The sequence below is a fragment of the Chiloscyllium plagiosum genome, chromosome 25 (genome assembly GCF_004010195.1).
Source record: "Chiloscyllium plagiosum isolate BGI_BamShark_2017 chromosome 25, ASM401019v2, whole genome shotgun sequence".
Taxonomy (NCBI): domain Eukaryota; kingdom Metazoa; phylum Chordata; class Chondrichthyes; order Orectolobiformes; family Hemiscylliidae; genus Chiloscyllium; species Chiloscyllium plagiosum.
In genome coordinates, this window is record NC_057734.1 from 11,590,290 (window position 1) to 11,602,977 (window position 12,688).

General features: G+C 39.1%; 1 long non-coding RNA gene across 1 annotated transcript in view; it reads left to right on the forward strand.

Moving 5' to 3' along the window:
* The first annotated feature begins 11,265 nt into the window (after positions 1-11,265).
* The window catches only part of LOC122562455, a 5,525-nt gene continuing 4,102 nt past the window's right edge, over positions 11,266-12,688 (forward strand). Inside the window, exon 1 of the long non-coding RNA XR_006315308.1 lies at positions 11,266-11,323. This is a non-coding gene — a long non-coding RNA (uncharacterized LOC122562455). The remainder of the gene's footprint in view (positions 11,324-12,688) is intronic.

Genomic DNA, 12,688 nt, shown 5'->3' on the forward strand with positions numbered 1-12,688 from the left:
AACACTCCCCTGGCTGTGTTAGGTAATTTCAATGCAAATGGAGTCTGGATGCTACCATAAACTTCACTGTTCCTGGAAAGAATCAACCAGAGTTCCTGTTTCTAATGATGGTGCTCTGGAAAGTGCAAGTGTGGGTGTTAGCCGGAAAAAGAAACAACAGAACTGAGAAAACAATTCCCATAACTTGATAGAATACACACAAAATGATGGCCACTTGGACAGAGCATTGGGAATAAACCCATACCTAGCCAAATTTGACAGCTTTAGGAGAGAATTGTTGAACATTAAAGAAAATAATAAACTGAAATAACAGCAACCTCAAAGCTACTGGACTGAAACATTGTTGAAATTGCTGTTTAGTCAACCCTCTCATATCAACTGACACAAGGCAGAGGCTGAATAGGCAGAACCAAGAAACATGAGTGTGGAGTCCAGTGAAAATGTGTGAATTGTCTTGTCACTGTTGATTACTAAAAGCCTTGTCCTTTGCAGAGACATATGGTGTGACTAGCTGAGAGGGAGGCTAAGTGAGAATGAATGAGAAAATGACTAATCCCCAGTGGCAAGGACATATTCTTGGGGAAGGACTGCATCACTGCAAGCAGCAATTACAGGCTGCTGAAGAAATAGAGCATATCTAAAAAAAAAATTTCTTGAAATATTATTGCTTTCCATTGTGAAATGTTATGCTGGTTAAACAGCACAAATATTCTGTGCTGTTTTGGACAGCTGTCTATATGTATTGAGTATGTATTGTGCATTTGCTGTCTGTGTAGTGGAGTCTGAGGGACATTCCATCTAGTTTAACACTTAAAATATTTTTAACTAACCCTCCTTTTAAAACAATCCAGTTTATAGATACTTTCATCTTAAGCTATTTCGAGTGTGGGATTTTGTGAGATTGTTATGTTCTAAATGGCTCCCCTTGGCAAACCAGCTGGAAGGCCTGCATGGCTTGTTTATCATGGAGATAAAGGATCGAGGCTGAGACTCACTGAGAGCAAGGTACAAGATGTTCACACCTGAAAACAAGGGTAGGATCAGCAGTGTTTATTGTAGGCATGTTGTGTTTCAGAGCTTTTGCACAGATAGATTAACGGAGAGACCTTCTGGTGGTCAGCAAACAAAGGCTGTGAATCTTTTCCAAGTGCACGGTGGGGAGGTTAAGTGGCACATCCCACAATGATCTAAAGACAAAGTGTCTTTGCACTCATTAGGTCAGCAGAAGAAACCATTGAGGGATTCGTCCTGCTGAAGGTCGTTTTGGGAAACAACAGGAGATTAAGGGAGAGGACCTTTGACATTCATGGAGTGTAAGTCAAGAATCAAAAGTAGCTTTACTTGTCATTTCTACCATTTACAACTCATACAGTAAAAACGAGACAGCGTTCCTCCAGGACCAAGGTGCTACATGGACAGCACACACTACACTATCATCTGTAGGGCGGCATAAAGTGCAAAACACAAAGCACATTAATTCCCGACACGTCAAGAAAATAGGCACAGTGGTATATAAATTACACTGTAATAAAAGAATGATAATTAATAAAACATTGTTCTAGCAGCAGTTCAAAGTCGTGCAAAGAGTTTCAGATGGAATAAAGTCTGATCATACAGTGTTAAGGAGCCTGATGGCCCAGGAGAAGAAATTGTTGCACAGTCTGGTCATGTGTGACCGAATGCTCCGGTATCTTCTGCCAAATGGCAGGAGGGAGAAGGGTTTGAGTGAGGGATGTGTGGAGTCTTCCACACTGCTTTTAGCCTTTTGGATGCAGCGTGTGGTGTAAATGTCTGTAATGGAGGAAAGACTCAGCGAAGACCCACAGCTATGTAGTTGAACATTACCTGTCCTGTGGGTAATTAGGAATCAGCAATGAATACTGGCCTAACCAGTGATGCCCTCAACCCGTGAATGAATACCAAAGAAAATGAGCAATCATAGCCCATTGGAAACTGAATGACTGTGGAATCTTCCACTAAAATACTTTATTCTTCTGGACAATATGTATGTGTTATGTGATTATGAGTCATGTTAAGACATTAGTAAAAGGTATCCTTTATGTGATTTAGGTAGTAGTTGCCAGTTGAATAAAAAGTTTATTTGATGAAATTGCGGGAAAATCTCAGCATGTCTGTCAGCATCTGTGGACAGAAATCAGAACTTAGTTCTGAGGAAGAATCACTCGACATAAAATATTAACTCTGATGTCTTTCCACAGATGCTGCCAGACCAGCTGAGCTTTTTCAGAAATTTCTGCTTTTGTTTCTGATACAGCGTCTGCAGTTTTTTCAGTTTTTACTTATAGTTTAATTGACGTTGTTTTTAGTATTTTTGTTGCAGAAAAAGTCTTAAAATTTTACATCTTGTGCAATTCCTTTAAGTTGGTCATTAAGAATTCATATTTCAAGTTATTAGGCTCTACAGGGATTGTAGCATAGGGAACCACCTTGTTCTTAGTACAAGGTTGTCAATTTTGCTGAGTAGACAGAGCATGAGTGGGATATAAAATAGGAATATGTTGCCATGGGATTATACTAGTTGTAATCAGTGGTCTTGGACAAACACTATTACTGAGGGCATAGTGACTGGAGAGAACTTAATATGATATCAAACTGTGCCATACCTAACCTCGACTGTTAAAATGGGAAAATGTTCCATGTCCTAGTGTTAGCGTATTTAATCTTGTACACAAATATTTTTTGAGAGAATCAGATCAGTATGTTTGCTATTTTGTGCAAAAGGGTCAAAAAGGGTGGCTCTGGAAAAGCATAGCAGATCAAGCAGCATCTAAGGAGCAGGAGAATTGACATTTCAGGCATAACCTCTTCACCAGGAATGAAGGGCTTATGCCCAAAACATTGACTCTTCTGCTCTCGGACACTGTCTAACCGGTTGTGCTTTTCCAGCGCCACCCTTTTCGACTCTGATTCTCTAGCATCTGCAGTCCTCACTTTCACCATCTTGTACAAAAGTTCAGGTGTACTAGATGATTATAGTGTTACAATCCCAGAAGAAGATATTACTGGTTACTTCAGATCTCAGATTGAAACCTGGCTTGGTAGATCATATTTTGTGTTTTTGGTTGTAATGATGTAGTTGTTCACTAAAATATAAATCTGCAATGCTGTAGATTTGGATTTAACAATAAAACAAACATTTATTTTGCAAATGAAATGAACATAGAAAGGAATAAACCTAACTATTTACATATAATACATGTTTAATGATTTTGAAACACGTATGAAAATTCAAAACTATTAATCCCAGTACATCACATTATAGTATTAAACACCTGTTCCACATAAGATTTGACTTTGTTGTGGCTTCGCTTTCTCATTATGAGAATCTGATGGCTTCTTCCTTGAACCATCATATAGCTGAGCTTATACTTTCTCAGTTTCAAGTAACCCCTTCAGAGTTGTAACTAAACACTCGGACGAGTTGGACTGAAGGGTCTGTTTCCATGCTGTACATCTCTATGACTCTATGACTTTTGGTCTGGAATTTATAAACTAAATTCCTTACACTAAGGTAACCTATTATCAGCAATTCTAAACCATCTTCTCCCTTTCTCAGGTGAAACTGCTTTACACATCCAGCCTTAGCCAAGTACCCTGCAGAACTGCCCAAACTTAAACTGAAAGGAAATAGGTGAGTCACTTAATCCCTTCAAAATTCCAGAGTCTTCTATCTGCAAGCTTAGCGTATTACACTGTTTATGGTGTTCTCTTTTAAATGTTCCCAACGTAAACAAACCTGTGTTAGTTTCCAAAACCATTTCTCTCACACTTTTTGAAAAGACCTCACCATGGTGTACAGAAATTCTTACAACTTAAGCATTAAACCTTCTCATTTATAAAGAAAACTCTCTATGCCACTAGTACAAATTCGAAAATACAAATTCAAAAATGAGTGACATTATAACCTATATAAAGCACACACCTTATATCACAGTGGGTCCAAGCATGGCTGGTAAGAAATAATGCTCATAGTGGCACTCAAACATTCCAGACCAAAAACCAGTGTGATGAACTCAGTTTAAATAAACACGAGTAAATCTCCAATGTTGCAATAGCATCCAAGGACTCCGGGAGATTACAAATGAATTCTGTTTAAGGCTGATTATAAAAAATAAATGAACAGTTTGGAGGGCAAATGAATTTTCATTTGTCTCAGGCTTTAACTTGGTGCTGCTAAGAGAATTTCAGATTATTCAGATCAGGCAGCTGTGTTGTTAGCTAATCTCTTTTTGCTAACACACTGTATATAGAAAATTGAGCAGTGAGATTTGCTTGTGGCCAGGATCATCAATTTTCTTTGGGGAGAAACTGTACAACATTTTGAGCAATGTTCAAAAGTATTATTTCTAGAAATTGTAATTAACAATGCCTGCTGGAGGAAAGAACTTTTGTTTGCATCTTTCAGAAGTTTGCAGGAAATAAGGAATTGGCCCATTGTACTTCTGCCAGCTGAATTCAAATTGAATCTTGTTAACCTGCACTCTCCTCATAAAAATTGGCCAGAATACCAAGAGGAAGGTAGAAGGGTTACAATTTAATGTTTCACCTGACAGCACAGTACTTCCTCAATATTTTGCACAATCTAGAATAGAATAAAGATAAGGAAAAAGTGAGGACTGCAGATGCTGGAGATCAGAGTCAAAAAGTGTGGCGCTGGAAAAGCACAGCCAGTCAGGCAACATCCAAGGAGCAGGAGAGTCGACATTTCAGGCATAAGCCTTTCATCAGGAATTCCTGATGAAGGGCTTATGCCCAAAGTATCGACTGTCCTGCTCTTCGATGTTGCCTGAATTGCTGTGCTTTTTCAGTGCCACACTTTTCGACTAGAATAGATATTAGACCAGGACAGAAGTTTATTCTCACAAGTATTTTACATAAAAAATGCAGTGAAAGATTTTATAAATCACCCCACCATGTCTCCTGTATCAAAAACAAAAGTCATGCATAATAATTTTAAAAAGGTAAAATTAAGTCAAAGTTCATCACAGTTCAGTTAATGTCTCTAATTAACAGTACATGTACCCATATATCATTCATCTTCCACGACCTACCCACACAATTCAAAAACCCAAGGAATTCAATGCAAAATAAAAGCCCAATCTAATGGATCATGTCACATGTTTCCTGAAGTTCTGTTTCTGCTACCATACACAGTACAACAGAATTAAATCAGAATTAATTGGCAGATAAACATAATGGATGAATTATCAGGTGAATCATCTGATACCAATATCAAATTCCTGTGCCAACTAATGATTCAGATATAATTAACTATCAGAGCCCACTTTGCCACTACATTGGACCTCAAATCCTTTCCAGTTACAGATTTTGCAGGTGTGTTAGTAAAAACAAAACCATTGCTAATCTAGTTAATCTTCGAGCATTCTCCTAATCCTAACAATTCTGGCATTGTTGACTACTCACAACAATTGATCTCCATCAATTTGTCTACATTAAACTCAAAATACAAACTGAGCTGAACACCCATGTGTGGAAAGTTTGTGAACCATAGAGCGAAAGTCACCTGTGCTTTTCATTATTCTCAATTACAAGGTGTCCATCTGGGTGGGAGGGTGAGCTGTGAGGAGGATGCAGAGATGTTTTGGCGTGATTTGGACAGGTTGAGTGAGTGGGCAAATGCATGGCAGATGCAGTATACAAATGTGAGTTTATCTACTTTGGGAACAAAAACAAGGCAGACTGTTATCTGAATGGCTATAACTTGTGGGAGGAATGTGCAAAGAGACCTGTGTGTCCTTGTACCAGTTTCTGAAGTTAAGCATGCGGGTGTATCAGGTGGTGAAGAAGGCAAATGGTATATTGGCATTTGAATATATGTCTTGCTGCAACTGTGCAGGGCCTTTGTGGGACTACACCTGGAGTATTGTATGCAGTTTTGGGTCTCCTTGCTATCGAGGGAGTGTAATGAAGTTTTGCCAGACTGATTCCTGGGATGGCAGAGGTTAAATAGGTTAGACTTATATTTAGTGAAGTTCAGAACAATGAGGGAGGATTTCATAAAAATCTATAAAACTCTAAAAGGGCTAGTCTGGATAAACATAGGAAGGATGTTCCCAAGGGTGGAGGAGTCCATTCTAAGGATATGCAGTGAACCATTTAGGCCTGAGATGAGGAGAAATCTCTTCACGTGAAGGATGGTGAGCCAGTGGAATTTGCTACCACAGAAAGCAGTCGAGGCCAAAACATTGTATGATTTCAAGAAGTTGGATATAGCACTTGGGATCGAAGGGATCGAAGGATATGGCACAAAGCAGAAATTGAATTGAATTAAATTTATTGTCACATGTACTGAGGCACAGTGAAAAGCTTTGTCTTGCGAGCAATATAGGCAGACCGCATAGTTAAGTAGCATAGATAATAAATAATAGATAAACAGCGGCAGAAACAAAAACACAGATACACGTGAATTTAAGAGTTTGAGAGTCCATTCAGTATTCTAACAACAGTAGGGTAGAAACTGTTGCGAAACCGGCTGGTGCGTGTGTTTAGGCTTCTGTACTTACTCCCCAGTGGTACAGGTTATAGAAAAACATTACCAGGGTGGGATGGATCTTTGAGAATGCTGGTGGCCTTTCCTTGACAGCGGGCCTGGTAGATGGATTCTATAGACAGGAGGTTGGCCTTTGTGATTGTCCGGGCCGAGTTCACCACTCTTTGTAACCGTCTCTGATCTTGAATGGTACAGTTGCCATTCCAGGTAGTGATATATCCAGACAGAATGCTCTTGATGGCACACCGATAAAAGTTGGCAAGGGTATTCGGCGTCATGCCAAATTTCCTCAGCTGCCTGAGGAAGAGACGTTGTTGCGCCTTTGTAACCAGTGCATCCTCATGAAGAGTCCAAAAAAGCTTGTTGTGGATGACTATTCCCAGGAGCCTACACTTTCCACTCGTCCCACCTCTGTGCTGTTAATGTGTAGGGGGGCATGAGTGAAGTTCAGAACAATGAGGGAGGATTTCATAAAAATCTATAAAATGGATGATCAACTATATTCATAAATGAAAGGTAGAGCAGACTCAAATGGCTGAATGACTTGCTCATGTTCCAATTTTTTTCTGTTTCTATGCTTCTATGTTTCAACTTAAAGCTGTCTAACATTATAATCTCTCTCTCACATACTCTCTTGGTAACTTTCCTTCAATTATGTCTTACAAAAAGTTCTTGTGCTTTAACATGTGTCAAATCCAACCTTATTGACTTTGCTCACTGATATTCATAAGTGATCTTTCCTCCCGCTCCAACCTGTGAACTTCTTCAATGTTCCCATGTTCCGTTCAACTACCCACTTGATTCTTCTCCAGAACCACACATCATGACATTTTAGTCTTTGGATGCAACTTTTTATAAATGCAAATTGGATTCCTATAACTACTCCAAGGAACAGACTCTAACTAATACAATAGGGACATATCACTTCCCTTATGTGCATCTCCTACAAAATGGTACTCCGACTATACCACGGTTCCCAATCTACATCCACTATATAATATTAACTCACTTCCCACTCACTTTACAACAGTAACATATGAAATATATTGTGAAGGAAACAATTTAAAGCTTTTTGCAAGAACTGAGATGCCATAAATTGGTGAAATTCAAGTTGGGCGTAATCCTAACAACATGCCTTTACCATAATGAAAAATCCTCAGATATTTCACAAAGGCATTGTAAAATACAATGTTGAGCTAGGTGTCAACAGAACCATAAACCTCTGTTTAATAGTAAACTCACTGTACCCCAATATCAATTCTGTTCATAATTCTGGGTATTTGAGTTGCTACTAATTTATATCCTCTCTATGACACTAAATGAGGTGGTTCACTGCTCCCAAATGTGTTTCATCTGACATTTCAAAACTAATGTTCCACTTCCCTAATGGTTGTCTGGGTGATTGCACCTCCCAGTATATTTTCCACAGTCCATTAAACACATGGAAGGTAAAGTAGATTGGAAGTTAGCCAACTCTTCTCTAATTTTTAAAGGATTAAAGTATGATCCTGAGAATTACATACCTCTAAGCTTAATTGGGTAAAATATGAAGTATGTCACAAAGGAAACAATTCAGAGCATTTCACAAGAACTGAGACACCATAGATTTGCGAAATTCAAGTTGTGTGTAACCCAACAACAACTTATATTCGTATACAGGTACTTGTAATATAATGAAACATCCTCAGATACTTCGCAAGGGCATTATAAAATAAAATTTGATACCTGAGCCAAGTAAAAAAGTATCATTGATCAATCAAAACATTTAACAAACCAATGAATAAATGTATTGGCATCTTCAAGTTAGGATATTGTTGAATTGGATGTCTGATAGAATGACCTGGATTTTTATGGGCAAGCTTGTCTGTCTGTGTCTTCTTTTTAGTTATTTTATATAAATGTGTGGGAAATCATAGCTCGAACAGACAGAAGATCTCAGTCAATGTGTTTAATCAATGTAATAAATATTACATTGGGCTAAACAAAATCTTGTACATACTGCAGAAATCCATCTCGTAGAATATTATTGTAAATGTGGTTTGTCTAGTCTATATGTAGATTAAAGTCACCCATGTGTACCAAAGTACCTCTAATTTCCTGTTTAAGATAACCCTCTACCTTATCATTACTAAAGGGGCCTATAGATAACTCCCGCTCATGTTTTCCACTCATTGTTGCTTCTTAGTCCCACCCAGACTGATTGGGTCCATCTAGATTTCCTGTGTCAATATTCAAAAGCCAAATTAATGAAGTTCACCAAATGACTTGCACATGAAATTACCAACAAAATCCCATATAATTTCATAGATCATTGATCAGTGCATTGAGCATAGGTGTTGGGAGGTTATGTTGCAGCTGTACAGGACACTGGTTGGGCCATTTTTGGATTACTGTGTACAATTCTGGTCTACTTGCTACAGAAAAGATGTTGTTAAACTTGAATGGGTGCAGAAAAGATTTACAAGGATGTTGCCAGGGTTGGAGGGTTTGAGCTATAAGGAGAGGCTGAATAGACTGGGGCTATTTTCCCTGGAGTGCCAGATGCTGAGGGGTAACTTTATAGAAGTTTATAAAATCATGAAGGGCATAGATAGGGCAAATAACCAAGGTATTTTTCCCAGGGTGGGCGAGTCCAAACTAGAGGGCATAGAATTGGACTTGAGAGGGGAAAGATATAAAAGGATCCTAAGGGGATTTTTGTCATGGAATGAGCTGCCAGAGGAAGTGGTGGAGGCTAGTACAATAACAGCATTTAAGAGGCATTTGGATGGGTATATGAATAGGAAGGGTTTGGAGGGATATGGGCCAAGTGCTGGCAAATGAGACTAGACTAATTTAGGATATCTGGTCGGCATGGACAAGTTGGACCAAAGGAATTTTTTTTGTGCCGTACAACTCCATGGATCTATAACAATATCTTCTTGAGGCAATCAAAGAACAGGCTGTACCAGACCTGGTATTATGCAGCAAGAAAAGATTAATTAATGATCTGTTGGTGAAGATACAACTAGTTAGTAGTAAGTGTTCATAATATGATTGAATTTTATATTCATTTTGAGGGAGAGAAGATTGAGGCCAAGACTAGTATTTTAAACTTTCAATGGGAAATTATGAGGGCTTGAAAGCTGTTCTTAAAAGATGAAGTGAACTGGCAAATTAAGTTAAGAGAAATATTAGTAGAGATGCAGTAGCAGACATTGAAAGGTATAGTTCAGGAGACACAGAGTAAATACATTCCAATAAAAAAGAAACATTCAAAGTGGAGGACCCATCATGCATGATTACTTTAAATAATTAAAGATAGTATCAAACTTAAAGAAAAATATACATTAGAAAGAAGAGTGACAAGTCAGCAGATTGGACAGAATATTAAAATACAAAAAAAGAGATTAAACGATTAACATAGAGGGAGAACTTAGAGTATGAAAGAGCACAAGAGAAGAATGTGAAAACAGATAGCAAGATGTCAGATAGGAAGACTTAACAAAGTGAGCATTGGTCCTCTACAATTAAGTCAAAGAAATTACTTATGGAACAGAAGGAGATGTCAGAAGAATTGATCGGGTAATTTGTAGCTTTCTTCATGGTAGAAGATACAAGTAACATTTCATTAATAGATATAAATTAGAAAATGGAAGGGTGGGAGGAACTCAAGAAAATTGCAAATATAAGGGAAGTGATACTGAGAAAATTGTTGGAGGTGAGAACTGACAAGTGTCCAAGTCCTCACGGGCTTCATGCTTGGCAAGTGAGATATTTGATGCCTTGTTTTAATTTTCCAAAATTCCTGAGACTCAGAGAGGGTTTTATTATCCAAAATGAGGAGTCCATAGAATAGTCTTGGGTAGTTTGGGCAATTATTTGGCTGGTGTCTGGACTTCTATCCCTTTAGGGATGAAAACAATATCTCCAAGCCAGACACCCACAGGGAGTGGTGGCCATTGCTGTCACTGCCCTTGACCTAAAGCAGCTTGATGCAGGACTGAGGTAAGTGGGTCAGACTCACGGGTACGAGTCAGGTGGACCCTGGTGAATGGAGCTGTGGTGGTGGGGGGTGTGGAGCAGATGGAGTTGTTGTTTAAACAGATGGGTGTTCTTAGCGCCACATGATGGAAGGTGCCTAATCAGCTGCACATCACATTCCCATCAAAAGTCTCATCACATGCCATCGAATACAAACCCGAATGGAATGGGGCTTTGAAGTACCTCATAACTGGCCACTTAAGCACCTCAGGTGATCTCTAAGTAGGAAAACCATCCTCAAGGCTCCTGCCTATGACTGAATCACAGGTCGACAGGAAGGTGCTCCATCCCTACTTTCTCTCCCAATTCTATGCAAGGCTTTAGAAAAGGTTCCTAGACAAGGTTTTAGATTAGCTGTACAGATCATCTTCTAATGTGTCCCTCTCTAAACTTCCATTACATTTCTTCAAACAGGCTGGAAAAAGCATACAAAAAGGAAGGAAAAGAATAGGAGATAACCTTGTGGGGAATAATCTTGATGCTTAGTAAATAAAAATGAAAATGGCAATCAGACAATAGAGGTATGTTGATAACATTATGATATAAACCCAAATCTCAAATTGTTCTGTGTGGATCAGAGGATTGGGGTTTTGGGGAGTTGCGTGGGTGGTTACTCGGATCTCTTAAAAAGCCACCCAGTTTCATATTTTTTGGTAAATATTTATCTCAAACTCTAGTTCTGTCTGTCAATTTTTAACTAAGGTTTTGTATTGCTTTCTTCAGTAGACTGCTCCCAGAAACAGAGTGTCAAGCAAAGACCATCTGAAGGTCAGTACAAAAGCAACATTAAACAATCTTATAGTATCTGATAGGTAATGATTTGCCAAAGTCCCAGAGGCATCAAGAGGCCTGTTATCTCTGCCACTGTGACAAATGGAATCCTGATTAAAAATTCTCCATTTCATTACTACTAGCTAATGTACTAACATCAAGGCTGTACCTCACCAGGGTGCACTGATGATCAGAATATTCAATTAATAATTAACTACAGAAGTAGGTGCATTTCTCACAGGTCTTTACGATTAAATTGAATCTCATGCTTGCTGCTGTTTGATATTTTCTAAATTTCTGTCAAAAAGTCAAGAAAGAAAGGCTCATTTACTTCATATAAAAATAGTATTCAGAATGCTTGCTGAACAGTCACTTTCATATGCAGCCACAAATGGGGAATGATTATGATTACGTAGTGAAGATGATCCTTAATTCCTGAGCTGTCTCTGTCTTCAGTTTTAATCAAGGATTCTCCAAAATTGTATGAATGATGACGAGATAAATGCAGCTGAGGAAGACCATTCAGCCCTTTCTATTACACAGGGTGTCAGAATAAAATTCCTCTTTTGCCATTATCAACAACTTTAATTCATATAGCACCTATATTATAATAAAATATCCCAAGACACTTCACAGAAAATGTTTTACATACAATTTGAGGCCAACTCATGTTAAAAAATGTCAAGACAGATGACTAATGGCAGAGTCGAAGAGGTGGGTTTTAAGAAATGATTTTTCCTTAAGGACAAATGAGAAAGAGTGTGATATAGGGAGAAAAGTCAAGAGCTTGGGGCCGAGCTGAAGGCACAGCTGGCAATAATGGAGCGATTATAACTGGGGAAGGTTCACAAGGCTAGAATGGGAGATGTGCAGATCACTTGACCAGTTGTAGAGGTTAGAGCTGAAAATGTGTTGCTGGAAAAGTGCAGCAGGTCAGGCAGCATCCAAGGAACAGGAGAATCGACGATTCGGACATAAGCCCTTCTTCAGGAATGAGGAAAGTTTGTCCAGCAGGCTAAGATAAAAGGTAGGGAGGAGGGACTTGGGGGAGGGGCGTCGGAAATGCGATAGGTGTAGGAAGGTCAAGGTGAGGGTGATAGGTAAGAATGGGGTGGGGGCAGAGAGGTCAGGAAGAAGATTGCAGGTTAGGAAGGCGGTGCTGAGTTCGAGGGATTTGACTGAGACAAGGTGGGGGGAGGGGAAATGAGGAAACTGGTGAAATCCGAGTTCATCCCTTGTGGTTGGAGGGTTCCTAGGCGGAAGATGAGGCGCTCTTCCTCCAACCGTCGTGTTGCCATGGTCTGGCGATGGAGGAGTCAAAGGACCTGCATGTCCTTGGTGGAGTGGGAGGGGGAGTTGAAG